Consider the following 19,355-nt stretch of genomic DNA (forward strand, 5'->3'; position numbering starts at 1 on the left):
TATTTCAGAGGATAACATCGGTTAGGTCTGGGATAGGTCCGGGAAATGCACGCATCTGGCTCATGATTTCGCCTTTTTCGCAAACTTGTTGGCCAGATCCTGGGTTTTTTCCGTGTTTGAATCACGTAGTAATGTGGTAATACACTGAAGCAGTCAATTAAACCTGGTTTCGATCAATATTTTAGAGGATAACACAGGTTAGGTCAGGGTTAGGTCTCGGTTATGCCTGCATCTGGCTCATGATTTTGCCTTCTTCGCATACTTGTTGGCCAGATCCTGGGTTTTTTTCGTGTTTGAATCACGTAATAATGTGGTAACACACTGAAGCAGAAAATTAAACCTGGTTTCGATCAATATTTTAGAGGATAACGCCGGTTAGGTCTGGGTTAGGTCTGGGTTATGCCCGCATCTGGCTTATACTTTCTCCTTTTTCGCAAACTTGCTGACCAGATCCTGGGTTCCTTCCGTGTTTGAATCACGTAGTAATGCTGTACCACACTGAGGCAGTCAATTAAACCTGGTTTCGATCAATATTTTAGAGGATAAAACCCGTTAGGTCTGGGTTAGGTCCGGGATAAGCCCGAATCTGCCTCATGATTTTGCCTTCTTCGCATACTTGTTGGCCAGATCCTGGGTTTTTTTCGTGTTTGAATCACGTAGTAATGTGGTAACACACTGAAGCAGTCAATTAAACCTGGTTTCGATCAATATTTTACACGATAACACCGGTTAGGTCTGGGTTAGGTCTGGGATATGCGCGCATCTGGCTTATACTTTCGCCTTTTTCGCAAACTTGTTGGCCAGATCCTGGGTTTTTTCCGTGTTTGAATCACGTAGTAATGTTGTACCACACTGAGGCAGTCAATTAAACCTGGTTTCGATCAATATTTCAGAGGATAACACCGGTTAGGTCTGGGTTAGGTCCAGGAAATGCACGCATCTGGCTCATGATTTCGCCTTTTTCGCAAACTTGTTGGCCAGATCCTGGGTTTTTTCCGTGTTTGAATCACGTAGTAATGTGGTAATTCACCGAAGCAGTCAATTAAACCTGGTTTCGATCAATATTTTAGAGGATAACACCGGTTAGGTCTGGGTTAGGTCTGGGTTATGCCCGCATCTGGCTCATGATTTTGCCTTCTTCGCATACTTGTTGGCCAGAACCTGGGTTTTTTTCGTGTTTGAATCACGTAGTAATGTGGTAACACACTGAAGCAGTCAATTAAACCTGGTTTCGATCAATATTTCAGAGGATAACATCGGTTAGGTCTGGGATAGGTCCGGGAAATGCACGCATCTGGCTCATGATTTCGCCTTTTTCGCAAACTTGTTGGCCAGATCCTGGGTTTTTTCCGTGTTTGAATCACGTAGTAATGTGGTAATACACTGAAGCAGTCAATTAAACCTGGTTTCGATCAATATTTTAGAGGATAACACAGGTTAGGTCAGGGTTAGGTCTCGGTTATGCCCGCATCTGGCTCATGATTTTGCCTTCTTCGCATACTTGTTGGCCAGATCCTGGGTTTTTTTCGTGTTTGAATCACGTAATAATGTGGTAACACACTGAAGCAGTCAATTAAACCTGGTTTCGATCAATATTTTAGAGGATAACACCGGTTTGGTCTGGGTTAGGTCTGGGTTATGCCCGCATCTGGCTTATACTTTCGCCTTTTTCGCAAACTTGTTGGCTAGATCCTGGGTTCTTTCGGGTTTGAATCACGTGGTAATGTGGTACGACACAGAAACAATCCATTAAACCTGGATTGGGACAGTATTTTAGAGGATAACACCGGTTAGGTCTGGGATATGCGCGCATCTGGCTTATACTTTCGCCTTTTTCGCAAACTTGTTGGCCAGATCCTGGGTTTTTTCCGTGTTTGAATCACGTAGTAATGTGGTAATACACTGAAGCAGTCAATTAAACCTGGTTTCGATCAATATTTTAGAGGATAACACCGGTTAGGTCTGGGTTAGGTCTGGGTTATGCCCGCATCTGCCTCATGATTTTGCCTTCTTCGCATACTTGTTGGCCAGATCCTGTGTTTTTTTCGCGTTTGAATCACGTAGTAATGTGGTAACACACTGAAGCAGTCAATTAAACCTGGTTTCGATCAATATTTTACAGGATAACACCGGTTAGGTCTGGGTTAGGTCTGGGATATGCGCGCATCTGGCTCATGATTTCGCCTTTTTCGCATACTTGTTGGCCAGATCCTGGGTTTTTTTCGTGTTTGAACACGTAGTAATGTGGTAACACAATGAAGCAGTCAATTAACCCTGGTTTCGATCAATATTTTAGGGGATAACGCCGGTTAGGTCTGGGTTAGGCCTGGGTTATGCCCGCATCTGCCTCATGATTTTGCCTTCTTCGCATACTTGTTGGCCAGATCCTGGGTTTTTTTCGTGTTTGAATCACGTTGTAATGTGGTAACACACGGAAGCAGTCAATTAAACATGGTTTCGATCAATATTTTAGAGGATAACACCGGTTAGGTCTGGGTTAGGTCTGGGATATGCGCGCATCTGGCTTATACTTTCGCCTTTTTCGCAAACTTGTTGGCCAGATCCTGGGTTTTTCCCGTGTTTGAATCACGTAGTAATGTGATAATACACTGAAGCAGTCAATTAAACCTGGTTTCGATGAATATTTTAGAGGATAACACCGGTTAGGTCTGGGTTAGGTCTGGGTTATGCCCGCATCTGCCTCATGATTTTGCCTTCTTCGCAAACTTGTTGACCAGATCCTGGGTTTTTTCCGTGTTTGAATCACGTTGTAATGTGGTAATACACTGAAACAGTCAATTAAACCTGGTTTCGATCAATATCTTAGAGGATAACACCGGTTAGGTCTGGGTTAGGTCCGGGAAATGCACGCATCTGGCTTATGATTTCGCCTTTTTCGCAAACTTGTTGACCAGATCCTGGGTTTTTTTCGTGTTTGAATCACGTAGTAATGTGGTAACACAATGAAGCAGTCAATTAACCCTGGTTTCGATCAATATTTTAGGGGATAACACCGGTTAGGTCTGGGTTAGGCCTGGGTTATGCCCGCATCTGCCTCATGATTTTGCCTTCTTCGCATACTTGTTGGCCAGATCCTGGGTTTTTTTCTGTGTTTGAATCACGTAGTAATGTGGTACCACACTGAGGCACTCAATTAAACCTGGTTTCGATCAATATTTTAGAGGATAACACCGGTTAGGTCTGGGTTAGGTCTAGGATATGCGTTCCCTCAGGGGCTGTGTCCGGCCAGGTGTCCGGCGCAGTACGGGGCGTAGCGACCCCGAGGTACCTGATGCTAATCACACCGTAAGCCTCCTGTTGATCGTCGCAACGACCCATTCACAACTCCATTTTTGGTTTTGTGAATGGTACGTGACGGCAGGAGGAACGGGGGCCTTGGCTTAACCGCCTGGGCCGTGAGGATGGTAACTCTATAAATTACCCTCTAATCCTAAGTTATGGTGCGCGGCGATGGGATGCATGGTTGGGAGAGAAGGCCCAATCCCTAGCGACCACCTCCGGGGGCACCTGCCGAACCCCCGGAGTATTAGGCTTCCCGAGGCAAGGCGGCTCTGCCTGGGGTGACCTATTTTCCGACCACTCTCGTGGGATAAATTATGGAACTTAATCAATTTAACAATGAAAGGACTGGCAACATTGATAACGGACTGGCACACGAATCGGCAATCGGCAATGGAACAAATGGACCACATCCTGGTGGGGTGAAACCCGCGGTCAGGAGTGTGGAGGTAGTAAATCCTCCGCCGGGGATCCGCCTGGAGGGTGAGGTTGGCCTTCTGAGAGCCAGCCCCGCCCCTAGAGTCAGCCTGGAGCGGCTAAATGTCGCAGAGTGGCGTAAGGCTGGGAGGGAATCTCCTCCCTGCAAAAGGCATGATGCCGAGGGGACGACGCCGAGCATCGGGGAGACTTTCACCCTTCTCGACGGCGAGTCCGAGGACGGCGACGAGTGGGCGCCTCGTCATTCGAGCGCCGACTCAAGCGAAGAGGGTTTTGAACCCGGTAAGCGGAAGCGGAAGGGCCCTGGGCCGAGAAGACCTAGGGGTATATTCGTGGACCCAAAAAAGTTGGGTCCGGGGATGAAACATCTCCCCAAGCAGGCGGACCTCCGCAATATAGCGGAGGTCATGAAGCTGGACGAGCTGCTGGGCCGGCTGAAGGAGCAGCTGGAGTCCGTCGTCAGGGTGGCAGACACCGCGAGTCACCTGAAGACGACGGACATCCGCGGCCTACGTTTGGCTGCGCGGGTGGCGTTGGTCAGCGCCGAAGAGCTGCACGGCAGAGCTGACCGCGCCGAAAACCCGAATAGGCCGGCCCGGGAGGTTGTCATTCGCCAAGGCGAATGGGAGAAGAGGGCGAAGGCTCTCGAGAAGAGGCTGGAGGTGGCCGATTCCACCGCCACCACCCTGTCCGAAACTGTCAGGGTTAAGGACAGGGAGCTGGAGCACCTCAGGCGGGAAGTGGGCCGCCTGAGGTACAAAGAGGAGCAGCGGAGGCTGCTGAAAGCGGGAGAGGAGGTGGCCGGCGAGACACCGCCGGACCACCAATTGCCCTGTGTCCCCCGGCCACGGCGGAAAGATCTTCTTCCGTCCACCTTTGCCGGGGGGGACACGGATATGGAAGTCGAGCCGGCGGCACCCGGACCGTCCCCTGCAGTTCGGCCCGACCCACCTGAGCAGGAGAGCTCCGCGTCCGGAAACCCTTTAGTGGTCATGATGACCGAGGTTGTCAAAAGGGTTTCCGCGATGGCGGGGCAGATAGCGGCCGTAGAGGACCGGGTCGAAGCTCGGTTGGAAGCGGTTTGGCGAGCAGTGTCCCGCCCGCCACTGGGGAAAAGCCCGGTTCCTCCATGTCCATCCGTGGGGGCAACCGCCGCCCCGCCGACCACGTCGAAACGTTCTAAGCCGGCAGGGACGGATACGACCAGCAGGAGGACGAAAGCGGCCGCGGTGGCGAATTTTGGAGGCGCGTCTGCCCCCGTGAAAGTGCTTGCGGCAACCAAGCAACCAACTCTGGGGAAGAAGGCTGCTGGCAAGGTGCATTGTCGCACACCGGCGGCTGATAGTGCTGCAGTGGCGAAGCCGAAGGCGCCAGCTAAGGCTGCTCAAAGTGCCCCTCCTCCACCTTCCAAGTCAGATAGTGGCAAGACCGCTCGGCCCGACAAGGACAACGACGCGAAGTCCATCCCTGCCCCAGACACCACCAAAGATGGGCAGGGATCCTGGGCTGCGGTAGTCAAGAGGGGCAAGAAGAAGGACGGCGAGAAGGGTGCGGCTGCTGCCACATCCTCCCCTAAGGGCGGGAAAACACCCGCAGCCAGACGGCCAGCCACCAATACAGCGGCTGGCTGTAAGAGTAAGCATGGCGCCCAGCATGCGGCGGTCAAGTTACCGAGGCTGCCGAAAAATGCGGCAGTCTCGGTGACCGCCGCCACGGGACGGGAGGGAGAATTGGGCCCCCTCCTCAATCGGGTGATGCCCGAGATCTGCAGTGATCTCGGGATCACCGGGATGCGGCCCACCAGGGCGGTCACCGGGGCGCTTTTATTAGCGATCCCCGGTGAAAAGGGAAAAGAGAAGGCGATCGCCCTAAGGGCGCGTCTCGAGGGGGCCCTCCAGGTGGAGGGTGTTAGGGTGGCTTGCCCCCAAAAACAGGCCGAGATACGTATTTCCGGCCTGTCGGAGGCAGCCACCCAGCAGACTGTCAGGGAGGCCCTTGCCACAGCCGGGGGTTGCGGCGCTGCGGAGGTCAACGTTGGTGACCTCCGCCGGGACAGCTCGGGCATGTTCACCGCCTGGGCCCGCTGTCCCCTTCGCGCCGCAACTAAGCTCGCGAAGTCAGGCCGCTTGATGGTCGGCTTCTTCGAGGCCCGGCTGGCGGTGCTCGCAGCGAGGCCGCTGCAGTGCCACCGCTGCTTGGAGTTCGGTCATGTCCGGCAGCGGTGCACCAGCACCGTAGATCGCAGCGGCCTCTGCTACCGCTGCGGAGGGGCCTCCCACACAGCCAGGGAGTGTACGGCCGCCCCAAAATGTCCCCTTTGTGTGGGCTTGGGGCGGCCAGCTGATCACCGAATGGGTGGGGCGGCGTGCCGTCCCCCCAAACGGAAGGGGAAGAATGGGAAGGGGGTGGGTGTGCCCCCATCCACGGTGCCGGCTGGTGTTGAGCCGGCACCGCTGTCCGTCGCGATGGGTGTTCAGGGGGCGGCTTGTTCCCAGCCGTCCCCAGCTGTGGTGTCGGGGGTTACTCCCGCCCCAGCACCTGTCGCGGCGGCAGTGAAGGTGGTGGGGTGTGCACCCGCACCCCCACCGATGACGGAGATGATGGAGGTGGATGTGGCGCCTAACGACTCAGCGCCCTCCACCTCCACAAACTCGGAAGTTGTGTTTTCGGGTGGGGGAACTGCAGTACCCCCACCGCAAGCGGCAAATCAGTCGCCGTGCGGGTCAGAGCCCCTTAGTAGGGGGGTGATGGCCTCGTACGGCGGCAAAGACCCGGGGTGCGCGAAGCCGCCCCAAAACGTTGGACGGGGAGGCCTGGAGGAGGCCGCGGGTGAGACCCAATAATGTCTCAACGCCTCCTCCAGGTCAATTTGAACCACTGCCGGGGGGCCCAGGATCTTATGCTTCAAACCCTCCGGCAGTGGAACATCGGGATGGCGGTGATCGCCGAGCCCTATATTGTCCCCAAACACCCAGCTTGGGTAGGGGACCTTACCGGGGTCTCGGCGATCACCTGGCAGTACGGGCGCGGCACGTTGCCATGCTCCGTAGTGGGGAGGGGCCGCGGGTTTGTGGCGGTTAAATGGGGGGAACTTGTGGTTGCCGGGTGTTATGCGTCGCCCGCTATGGGCCTCAGCGATTTTGAGACGTACCTCGACGAGGTGGGGAGATGCATCTCCCCACATCTCGTCAGTGGGGTACTCGTCCTGGGCGATTTTAATGCCCACGCTGCAGCGTGGGGCTGCTCCAGGACGACCGTCAAGGGCGACGCGATGCTCGAATGGGCGGCGGGTCACGGCCTCGTAGTGTTGAATGAGGGGGCCGTGAGCACGTGCGTGCACGCGCGGGGCGAGTCGATCGTCGACATTTCGTTGGCGAGCCCCGCCATAGCGCGCCGTGTGTCCGACTGGAGGGTCGCGGAAGAGGTGGCCACGTTAAGCGACCACCTCTATATTACGTTCTCCGTATCCGCGACCCCCGGCGTAAATGGACCCCGCCAACCGGGCAGGGAAGCACACCCGGCGCCACGCTGGTCCGCCAAGAGGCTGGACCCGGACGCCCTAGCGATGGCAGCCTCCGTTGTGGCATGGCAGGAGATGCCACGCCGGACCCTCGGCAATCCTTCTGCCGGGGCGCGTTGGTTCCGGGAGACCATGTCGTCGTTGTGTGACGCGGTCATGCCCCGGGCCACCGCCCCGAGCCGTGGGGGGTCCGTGTACTGGTGGTCGGGCGAGATCGAGGACTTACGCAGTCGGTGCGTGGTCGCTCGACGCCGGTACACCCGCGCCAGGAGACGGCGCGGGGCGACGGAGGCAGAGGTGGTGGGATTGCGCGGGGAATTTTCCCTGGCACGCAGAACCCTCCGCCGGGCCATCGCGACCGCGAAAGCCCAGGCATGGACGGAGCTCCTCGGCTCTCTGGATGCAAATCCATGGGGGCGCCCCTATCACATGGTCGCAGGGAAGATGCGATCATGGGCGCCCCCGATCACAGAGAGCCTCGACCCCCAGCTGCTCGGGGAAACTATGCGCGTCCTCTTCCCCGTTGGGGGAGAGGCGTTCCTGCATCCCCCCGAGCCACAGCCGGATCATCCGCCTTGGTGGTCCGACGAACTGGGGGTCTCCGAGGAGGAGCTAGCTAGGGCCGTCCGGAGAATGGCTGCCAAGAAGACGGCGCCAGGACCGGACGGCATACCTGGCAGGGCCTGGGCTATAGCGGTGGGCACTCTGGGGGCCGGGCTGATAAGCGTCTTTGACGCGTGCCTGCGGACCGGTCAGTTCCCCCCCATATGGAAGGTGGCGAGGTTGGTCCTCCTCCACAAGCCGGGGAAGCCCGCGGATTCTCCATCTGCGTTCCGACCCATTTGTCTGTTGGACGAGGCTGGAAAGCTCCTCGAGCGGGTCATTGTATCCCGGCTTGAGGGGCACCTGTCCCGCGTCGGCCCTGATCTGGCCGACCGACAGTTCGGCTTCCGCCGGGGCCGCTCCACAGTCGACGCCATAGCGACAGTGCGGACCCTGGCGGAATCGGCAATCTCCCGGGGGGGTGTGGCGTTGGCAGTATCTCTCGACATTGCCAACGCCTTTAACACCGTCTCCTGGGGGGCGATAGGTCGGGCACTTCAGTACCACCGGGTGCCCGCCTATCTATGCCGATTGATCGGGGATTATCTGCGGGGCAGGGTAGTCCAATATCCGGGTCGGAACGGGATGGAGCAGAGAGCGGTGCACCGCGGGGTTCCACAGGGGTCGGTGCTCGGGCCACTTCTGTGGAACTTGGCCTATGATGCGGTGCTGCGGGCTGATCTCCCCGTCGGCGTGTCGTTGGTATGTTACGCCGACGACACTCTGGTGATAGCCGGCGGGGATACGTGGAGGAGGGCCGTGGCCCTCGCGGAGGATGGGACGGCACGTGTCGTCGCCGAAGTAGAGCGTCTGGGGTTGCGCGTGGCACCCCAGAAGACCGAGGCCATCTGGATGTGTAATGTCACTGGTCGGGGGGTGCCGCGCCAGGCGTCTCTACGGGTGGGCGGAGCCCAAGTCGGGGTGGGGCGCCGGATGAAGTATCTGGGTCTCACCCTCGACAGCTACTGGCGCTTCGGGCATCATTTGGAAGGGTTGGGTCCCCGCATCGAGAGGGCAGCGGCCGCGTTAGGTCGCATAATGCCTAATCTCGGTGGGCCCAACATGGCGGCACGGCGGCTGTATTTGGGAGTCGTCCGGTCCATGGCGCTTTATGGCGCGCCAATATGGGCCGGCGGTCTGATGGCCAATCGGCGGGGTGCATTTGTACTCCGTCGATTACAGAGGTTGGTCGCCATCAGAGTCGTGCGGGGATATCGCACGATCTCCTACACTGCCGCCACCTTGCTGGCGGGTTCCGCACCGTTTCACCTGCTGGCGAAAATGGACGCAGAGGTCTATCAATACCTCTGCGACCTTCGCCAGCGGGGCGTGGACCCGCACGGCGAGGAGGCCGCCAGGGCCCGAAGCCAGGCGCGGCGACGCGTCTATAGTCGGTGGCTGGTGTGGCTATCCAAGCCAGACCAGCGGGATGATCGCGTCGCCGCGGCGGTCCGCCCAGTGTTTTATGCCTGGGTGGGCCGTAGCTGGGGTACGCCCACCTACCGCCTGACACAGGTACTGACCGGACACGGTTGCTTCGGTCGGTACCTGCATCGGATAGGGCGGGAGGCGACGGCTGCGTGCCATCATTGTAGGGGAAGGGAGGACACCGCGCAGCACACGCTGGAGTTTTGCCCGGCGTGGGCAGCGCAGCGCGGTGTCCTTATTAGAGCGATTGGAGCGGACCTCTCGTTGCCGGCCGTCATTCGTGCGATGGTCGGCAGTGGGGAGGCGTGGGCGGCCATGGCCTTGTTTTGCGAAGAGGTCATGGCCGCCAAGGAGGACGCCGAAAGGGCGCGAGAGGAGGTGGGGGGCAGGCGGCGACGCCGACCGTAAGACCCTCCACCGCTCCCCATGGCAGGGGGAGCGAGAAGGGGTCGGTGATGGTGTTTGTGGTGCGAGGTGAGGGACTTTATTCCCTCATTCCACCTCGCACCCAGCCCATCATCGGACCGGGGGCCCGTGGCAGGGGCTCCGTCCAGCGGGGGCGGCAGTGTTAGCCGGCCCCGCAGCCGTGGTCGCGATCGGGTGGGAGCCCGGTCGCGGCTGGTAGTAACGGCACGAGTGGAGGCGTCGTCGCGTGTGACCGCGCGGCGTCGCCGGGGGGCAATCAAATATGTTTGCCCCCCATTGGGGGAGGAGATAATATTCCTCCCCCGGGAAGGGCCCGTAGTAGGGCGTTGCGCCAACGGGGAGAGTCACGGTAGTATCGCTAGTTTGGTTCCCGTGACTCTCCTCAGAAAAAGGGCGCAGGCGGTCACCGTGGTGTTTTAGCCGGTAAGAGTCCGGCACTACCCCGGCCTCCCCCCCAGGGAGCCGGGGTGTCCATGAGGATTTCACCACGTTAAAAAAAAAAAAAAAAAAAAAAAAAAAAAGGTCTAGGATATGCGCGCATCTGGCTTACACTTTCGCCATTTTCGCAAACTTGTTGGCCAGATCCTGGGTTTTTTCTGTGTTTGAATCACGTAGCAATGTGGTAACACAATGAAGCAGTCAATTAAACCTGGTTTCGATCAATTTTTTTAGAGGATGACACCGGTTAGGTCTGGGTTCGGTCTGGGTTATGCCCGCATCTGGCTCATGATTTTGCCTCTTTCGCAAACTTGTTGGCCAGATCCTGGGTTTTTTCCGTGTTTGAATCACGTAGTATTGTTGTAGCACACTGAAGCAGTCAATTAAACCTGGTTTCGATCAATATTTTAGAGGATAACACCGGTTAGGTCTGGGTTAGGTCTGGGATATACGCGCATCTGGCTTATACTTTCGCCTTTTTCGCAAACTTGTTGGCCAGATCCTGGGTTTTTTCCGTGTTTGAATCACGTAGTAATGTGGTAATTCACCGAAGCAGTCAATTAAACCTGGTTTCGTTCAATATTTTAGAGGATAACACCGGTTAGGTCTGGGTTAGGTCTGGGTTATGCCCGCATCTGGCTCATGATTTTGCCTTCTTCGCATACTTGTTGGCCAGATCCTGGGTTTTTTTCGTGTTTGAATCACGTAATAATGTGGTAACACACTGAAGCAGTCAATTAAACCTGGTTTCGATCAATATTTTAGAGGATAACACCGGTTAGGTCTGGGTTAGGTCTGGGTTATGCCCGCATCTGGCTCATGATTTTGCCTTCTTCGCATACTTGTTGGCCAGATCCTGGGTTTTCTTCGTGTTTGAATCACGTAGTAATGTGGTAACACACTGAAGCAGTCAATTAAACCTGGTTCCGGTCAATATTTTAGAGGATAACACCGGTTAGGTCTGGGTTAGGTCTGGGTTATGCCCGCATCTGGCTCATGATTTTGCCTTCTTCGCATACTTGTTGGCCAGATCCTGGGTTTTTTTCGTGTTTGAATTCGTAGTAATGTCGTAACACACTGAAGCAGTCAATTGAACCTGGTTTCGATCAATATTTTAGAGGATAACACCGGTTAGGTCTGGGTTAGGTCTGGGTTATGCCCGCATCTGGCTCATGATTTTGCCTTCTTCGCATACTTGTTGGCCAGATCCTGGGTTTTTTTCGTGTTTGAATCCCGTAGTAATGTGGTAACTCACTGAAGCAGTCAATTAAACCTGGTTTCGATCAATATTTTAGAGGATAACACCGGTTAGGTCTGGGTTAGGTCTGGGATATGCGCGCATCTGGCTTACACTTTCGCCATTTTCGCAAACTTGTTGTCCAGATCCTGGGTTTTTTCCGTGTTTGAATCACGTAGTAACGTTGTACCACACCGAGGCAGTCAATTAAACCTGGTTTCGATCAATATTTCAGGGGATAACACCGGTTAGGTCTGGGTTAGGTCCGGGATATGCCCGCATCTGGCTCATGATTTTGCCTTCTTCGCATACTTGTTGGCCAGATCCTAGGTTTTTTTCGAGTTTGAATCACGTAGTAATGTGGTACCACACCGAGGTAGTCAATTAAACCTGGTTTCGATCAATATTTTAGAGGATAACACCGGTTAGGTCTGGGTTAGGTCTGGGATATGCGCGCGTCTGGCTTACAATTTCGCCATTTTCGCAAACTTGTTAGCCAGATCCTGGGTTTTTTCCGTGTTTGAATCACGTAGTAATGTTGTACCACACTGAGGCAGTCAATCAAACCTGGTTTCGATCAATATTTTAGAGGATAGCACCGGTTAGGTCTGGGTTAGGTCTGGGTTATGCCCGCATCTGGCTTATACTTTCGCCTTTTTCGCAAACTTGCTGGCTAGATCCTGGGTTTTTTTCGGGTTTGAATCACGTGGTAATGTGGTACGACACAGAAACAATCCATTAAACCTGGATTGGGACAGTATTTTAGAGGATAACACCGGTTAGGTCTGGGATATGCGCGCATCTGGCTTATACTTTCGCCTTGTTCGCAAACTTGTTGGCTAGATCCTGGGTTTTTTTCGGGTTTGAATAACGCAGTAATGTGGTACCACACTGAAGCAGTCAATTAAACCTGGTTTCGATCAATATTTTAGAGGATAACGCCGGTTAGGTCTGGGTTAGGTCTGGGTTATGCCCGCATCTGGCTTATACTTTCGTCTTTTTCGCAAACTTGCTGACCAGATCCTGGGTTTTTTCCGTGTTTGAATCACGTAGTAATGTTGTAGCACACAGAGGCAGTCAATAAAACCTGGTTTCGATCAATATTTTAGAGGATAACACCGGTTAGGTCTGGGTTAGGTCCGGGATAAGCCCGAATCTGGCTCATGATTTTGCCTTCTTCGCATACTTGTTGGCCAGATCCTGGGTGTTTTCCGTGTTTGAATCACGTAGTAATGTGGTAACACACTGAAGCAGTCAATGAAACCAGGTTTCGATCAATATTTTGGAGGATAACACCGGTTAGGTCTGGGTTAGGTCTGGGATATGCGCGCATCTGGCTTATACTTTCGCCTTTTTCGCAAACTTGTTGGCCAGATCCTGGGTTTTTCCCATGTTGGAATCACGTAGTAATGTGGTAATACACTGAAGCAGTCAATTAAACCTGGTTTCGATCAATATTTTAGAGGATAACACCGGTTAGGTCTGGGTTAGGTCTGGGTTATGCCCGCATCTGCCTCATGATTTTGCCTTCTTCGCATACTTGTTGGCCAGATCCTGGGTTTTTTTCGTGTTTGAATCACGTAGTAATGTGGTAACACACTGAAGCAGTCAATTAGACCAGGTTTCGATCAATATTTTAGAGGATAACACCGGTTAGGTCTGGGTTAGGTCTGCGATATGCGCGCATCTGGCTTATACTTTCGCCTTTTTCGCAAACTTGTTGGCCAGATCCTGGGTTTTTTCCGTGTTTGAATCACGTAGTAATGTTGTACCACACTGAGGCAGTCAATTAAACCTGGTTTCGATCAATATTTCAGAGGATAACACCGGTTAGGTCTGGGTTAGTTCCGGGAAATGCACGCATCTGGCTCATGATTTCGCCTTCTTCGCATATTTGTTGGCCAGATCCTGGGTTTTTTTCGTGTTTGAATCACGTAGTAATGTGGTAATTCACTGAAGCAGTCAATTAAACCTGGTTTCGATCAATATTTTAGAGGATAACACCGGTTAGGTCTGGGTTAGGTTTGGGTTATGCCCGCATCTGGCTCATGATTTTGCCTTCTTCGCATACTTGTTGGCCAGATCCTGGGTTTTTTTCGTGTTTGAATCACGTAGTAATGTGGTAACACACTGAAGCAGTCAATTAAACCTGGTATCGATCAATATTTTAGAGGATAACACCGGTTAGGTCTGGGTTAGGTCTGGGTTATGCCCGCATCTGGCTCATGATTTTGCCTTCTTCGCATACTTGTTGGCCAGATCCTGGGTTTTTTTCTGTGTTTGAATCACGTAGTAATGTGGTACCACACTGAGGCAGTCAATTAAACCTGGTTTCGATCAATATTTTAGAGGATAACACCGGTTAGGTCTGGGTTAGGTCTGGGATATGCGCGCATCTGGCTTAAAACTTTCGCCACTTTCGCAAACTTGTTGGCCAGATCCTGGGTTTTTTCTGTGTTTGAATCACGTAGTAATGTGGTAACACAATGAAGCAGTCAATTAAACCTGGTTTCGATCAATTTTTTTAGAGGATGACACCGGTTAGGTCTGGGTTCGGTCTGGGTTATGCCCGCATCTGGCTCATGATTTTGCCTCTTTCGCAAACTTGTTGGCCAGATCCTGGGTTTTTTCCGTGTTTGAATCACGTAGTATTGTTGTAGCACACTGATGCAGTCAATTAAACCTGGTTTCGATCAATATTTTAGAGGATAACACCGGTTAGGTCTGGGTTAGGTCTGGGATATACGCGCATCTGGCTCATGATTTTGCCTTCTTCGCATACTTGTTGGCCAGATCCTGGGTTTTTTTCGTGTTTGAATCACGTAATAATGTGGTAACACACTGAAGCAGTCAATTAAACCTGGTTTCGATCAATATTTTAGAGGATAACACCGGTTAGGTCTGGGTTAGGTCTGGGTTATGCCTGCATCTGGCTCATGATATTGCCTTCTTCGCATACTTGTTGGCCAGATCCTGGGTTTTTTTCGTGTTTGAATCACGTAGTAATGTGGTAACACACTGAAGCAGTCAATTAAACCTGGTTCCGGTCAATATTTTAGAGGATAACACCGGTTAGGTCTGGGTTAGGTCTGGGTTATGCCCGCATCTGGCTCATGATTTTGCCTTCTTCGCATACTTGTTGGCCAGATCCTGGGTTTTTTTCGTGTTTGAATTCGTAGTATTGTCGTAACACACTGAAGCAGTCAATTGAACCTGGTTTCGATCAATATTTTAGAGGATAACATCGGTTAGGTCTGGGTTAGGTCTGGGTTATGCCCGCATCTGGCTCATGATTTTGCCTTCTTCGCATACTTGTTGGCCAGATCCTGGGTTTTTTTCGCGTTTGAATCCCGTAGTAATGTGGTAACACACTGAAGCAGTCAATTAAACCTGGTTTCGATCAATATTTTAGAGGATAACACCGGTTAGGTCAGGGTTAGGTCTGGGATATGCGCGCATCTGGCTTACACTTTCGCCATTTTCGCAAACTTGTTGTCCAGATCCTGGGTTTTTTCCGTGTTTGAATCACGTAGTAACGTTGTACCACACTGAGGCAGTCAATTAAACCTGGTTTCGATCAATATTTCAGAGGACAACACCGGTTAGGTCTGGGTTAGGTCCGGGATATGCCCGCATCTGCCTCATGATTTTGCCTTCTTCGCATACTTGTTGGCCAGATCCTGGGTTTTTTTCGTGTTTGAATCACGTAGTAATGTTGTACCACACTGAGGCTGTCAATTAAACCTGGTTTCGATCAATATTTCAGAGGATAACACCGGTTAGGTCTGGGTTAGGTTTGGGTTATGCCCGCATCTGGCTCATGATTTTGCCTTCTTCGCATACTTGTTGGCCAGATCCTGGGTTTTTTTCGTGTTTGAATCAGGTAGTAATGTGGTAACACATTGAAGCAGTCAATTAACCCTGGTTTCGATCCATATTTTGGAGGATAACACCGGTTAGGTCTGGGTTAGGTCTGGGATATGCGCGCATCTGGCATATACTTTCGCCTTTATCGCAACATGTTGGCCAGATCCTGGGTTTTTTCCGTGTTTGAATCACGTAGTAATGTGGTACCACACTGAGGCAGTCAATTAAACCTGGTTTCGAACAATATTTCAGAGGATAACACCGGTTAGGTCTGGGTTAGGTCCGGGATATGCCCGCATCTGGCTCATGATTTTGCCTTCTTCGCATACTTGTTGGCCAGATCCTGGGTTATTTTCGTGTTTGAATCACGTAGTAATGTGGTAACACACTGAAGCAGTCAATTAAACCTGGTTCCGGTCAATATTTTAGAGGATAACACAGGTTAGGTCTGGGTTAGGTCTGGGTTATGCCCGCATCTGGCTCATGATTTTGCCTTCTTCGCATACTTGTTGGTCAGATCCTGGGTTTTTTCCGTGTTTGAATCACGTAGTAATGTGGTAATACACTGAAGCAGTCAATTAAACCTGGTTTCGATCAATATTTTAGAGGATAACACCGGTTAGGTCAGGGTTAGGTCTCGGTTATGCCCGCATCTGGCTCATGATTTTGCCTTCTTCGCATACTTGTTGGCCAGATCCTGGGTTTTTTTCGTGTTTGAATCACGTAATAATGTGGTAACACACTGAAGCAGTCAATTAAACCTGGTTTCGATCAATATTTTAGAGGATGACACCGGTTAGGTCTGGGTTAGGTCTGGGTTATGCCCGCATCTGGCTCATGATTTTGCCTTCTTCGCATACTTGTTGGCCAGATCCTGGGTTTTTTTCGTGTTTGAATCACGTAGTAATGTGGTAACACACTGAAGCAGTCAATTAAACCTGGTTCCGGTCAATATTTTAGAGGATAACACCGGTTAGGTCTGGGTTAGGTCTGGGTTATGCCCGCATCTGGCTCATGATTTTGCCTTCTTCGCATACTTGTTGGCCAGATCCTCGGTTTTTTTCGTGTTTGAATCACGTAGTAATGTCGTAACACACTGAAGCAGTCAATTGAACCTGGTTTCGATCAATATTTCAGAGGATAACACCGGTTAGGTCTGGGTTAGGTCCGGGAAATGCACGCATCTGGCTTATGATTTCGCCTTTTTCGCAAACTTGTTGACCAGATCCTGGGTTTTTTCTGTGTTTGAATCACGTAGTAATGTTGTAGCACGCTGAAGCAGTCAATTAAACATGGTTTCGATCAATATTTTAGAGGATAACACCGGTTAGGTCTGGGTTAGGTCCGGGAAATGCACGCATCTGGCTTATGATTTCGCCTTTTTCGCAAACTTGTTGACCAGATCCTGGGTTTTTTCTGTGTTTGAATCACGTAGTAATGTGGTACCACACTGAGGCAGTCAATTAAACCTGGTTTCGATCAATATTTTAGAGGATAACACCGGTTAGGTCTGGGTTAGGTCTGGGATATGCGCGCATCTGGCATACACTTTCGCCATTTTCGCAAACTTGTTGGCCAGATCCTGGGTTTTTTCTGTGCTTGAATCACGTAGTAATGTGGTACCACACTGAGGCAGTCAATTAAACCTGGTTTCGATCAATATTTTAGAGGAAAACACCGGTTAGGTCTGGGTTAGGTCTGGGATATGCGCGCATCTGGCTGATACTTTCGCCTTTTTCGCAAACTTGTTGGCAAGCTCCTGGGTTTTTTCCGTGTTTGAAACACGTAGTAATGTGGTAATACACTGAAGCAGTCAATTCAACCTGGTTTCGATCAATATTTTAGGGGATAACACCGGTTAGGTCTGGGTTAGGTCCGGGAAATGCACGCATCTGGCTTTTGATTTCGCCTTTTTCGCAAACTTGTTGACCAGATCCTGGGTTTTTTCTGTGTTTAAATCACGTAGTAATGTGGTACCACACTGAGGCAGTCAATTAAACCTGGTTTCGATCAATATTTTAGAGGATAACACCGGTTAGGTCTGGGTTAGGTCTGGGATATGCGCGCATCTGGCTTACACTTTCGCCATTTTCGCAAACTTGTTGGCCAGATCCTGGGTTTTTTCTGTGTTTGAATCACGTAGTAATGTGGTAACACAATGAAGCAGTCAATTAAACCTGGTTTCGATCAATTTTTTTAGAGGATGACACCGGTTAGGTCTGGGTTCGGTCTGGGTTATGCCCGCATCTGGCTCATGATTTTGCCTCTTTCGCAAACTTGTTGGCCAGATCCTGGGTTTTTTCCGTGTTTGAATCACGTAGTAATGTGGTAACACACTGAAGCAGTCAATTAAACCTGGTTCCGGTCAATATTTTAGAGGATAACACCGGTTAGGTCTGGGTTAGGTCTGGGTTATGCCCGCATCTGGCTCATGATTTTGCCTTCTTCGCATACTTGTTGGCCAGATCCAGGGTTTTTTTCGTGTTTGAATTCGTAGTAATGTCGTAACACACTGAAGCAGTCAATTGAACCTGGTTTCGATCAATATTTTAGAGGATAACACCGGTTAGGTCTGGGTTAGGTCTGGGTTATGCCCGCATCTGGCTCATGATTTTGCCTTCTTCGCATACTTGTTGGCCAGATCCTGGGTTTTTTTCGTGTTTGAATCCCGTAGTAATGTGGTAACACACTGAGGCTGTTAATTAAACCTGGTTTCGATCAATATTTCAGAGGATTACACCGGTTAGGTCTGGGTTAGGTTTGGGTTATGCCCGCATCTGGCTCATGATTTTGCCTCCTTCGCATACTTGTTGGCCAGATCCTGGGTTTTTTTCGTGTTTGAATCAGGTAGTAATGTGGTAACACATTGAAGCAGTCAATTAACCCTGGTTTCGATCCATATTTTGGAGGATAACACCGGTTAGGTCTGGGTTAGGTCTGGGATATGCGCGCATCTGGCATATACTTTCGCCTTTATCGCAACATGTTGGCCAGATCCTGGGTTTTTTCCGTGTTTGAATCACGTAGTAATGTGGTACCACACTGAGGCAGTCAATTAAACCTGGTTTCGAACAATATTTCAGAGGATAACACCGGTTAGGTCTGGGTTAGGTCCGGGATATGCCCGCATCTGGCTCATGATTTTGCCTTCTTCGCATACTTGTTGGCCAGATCCTAGGTTTTTTTCGAGTTTGAATCACGTAGTAATGTGGTACCACACCGAGGTAGTCAATTAAACCTGGTTTCGATCAATATTTTAGAGGATAACACCGGTTAGGTCTGGGTTAGGTCTGGGATATGCGCGCGTCTGGCTTACAATTTCGCCATTTTCGCAAACTTGTTAGCCAGATCCTGGGTTTTTTCCGTGTTTGAATCACGTAGTAATGTTGTACCACACTGAGGCAGTCAATCAAACCTGGTTTCGATCAATATTTTAGAGGATAGCACCGGTTAGGTCTGGGTTAGGTCTGGGTTATGCCCGCATCTGGCTTATACTTTCGCCTTTTTCGCAAACTTGCTGGCTAGATCCTGGGTTTTTTTCGGGTTTGAATCACGTGGTAATGTGGTACGACACAGAAACAATCCATTAAACCTGGATTGGGACAGTATTTTAGAGGATAACACCGGTTAGGTCTGGGATATGCGCGCATCTGGCTCATGATTTTGCCTTCTTCGCATACTTGTTGGCCAGATCCTAGGTTTTTTTCGAGTTTGAATCACGTAGTAATGTGGTACCACACCGAGGTAGTCAATTAAACCTGGTTTCGATCAATATTTTAGAGGATAACACCGGTTAGGTCTGGGTTAGGTCTGGGATATGCGCGCGTCTGGCTTACAATTTCGCCATTTTCGCAAACTTGTTAGCCAGATCCTGGGTTTTTTCCGTGTTTGAATCACGTAGTAATGTTGTACCACACTGAGGCAGTCAATCAAACCTGGTTTCGATCAATATTTTAGAGGATAGCACCGGTTAGGTCTGGGTTAGGTCTGGGTTATGCCCGCATCTGGCTTATACTTTCGCCTTTTTCGCAAACTTGCTGGCTAGATCCTGGGTTTTTTTCGGGTTTGAATCACGTGGTAATGTGGTACGACACAGAA

This window comes from Colletes latitarsis, unplaced genomic scaffold (assembly GCF_051014445.1).
Source record: "Colletes latitarsis isolate SP2378_abdomen unplaced genomic scaffold, iyColLati1 scaffold0013, whole genome shotgun sequence".
NCBI lineage: Eukaryota > Metazoa > Arthropoda > Insecta > Hymenoptera > Colletidae > Colletes > Colletes latitarsis.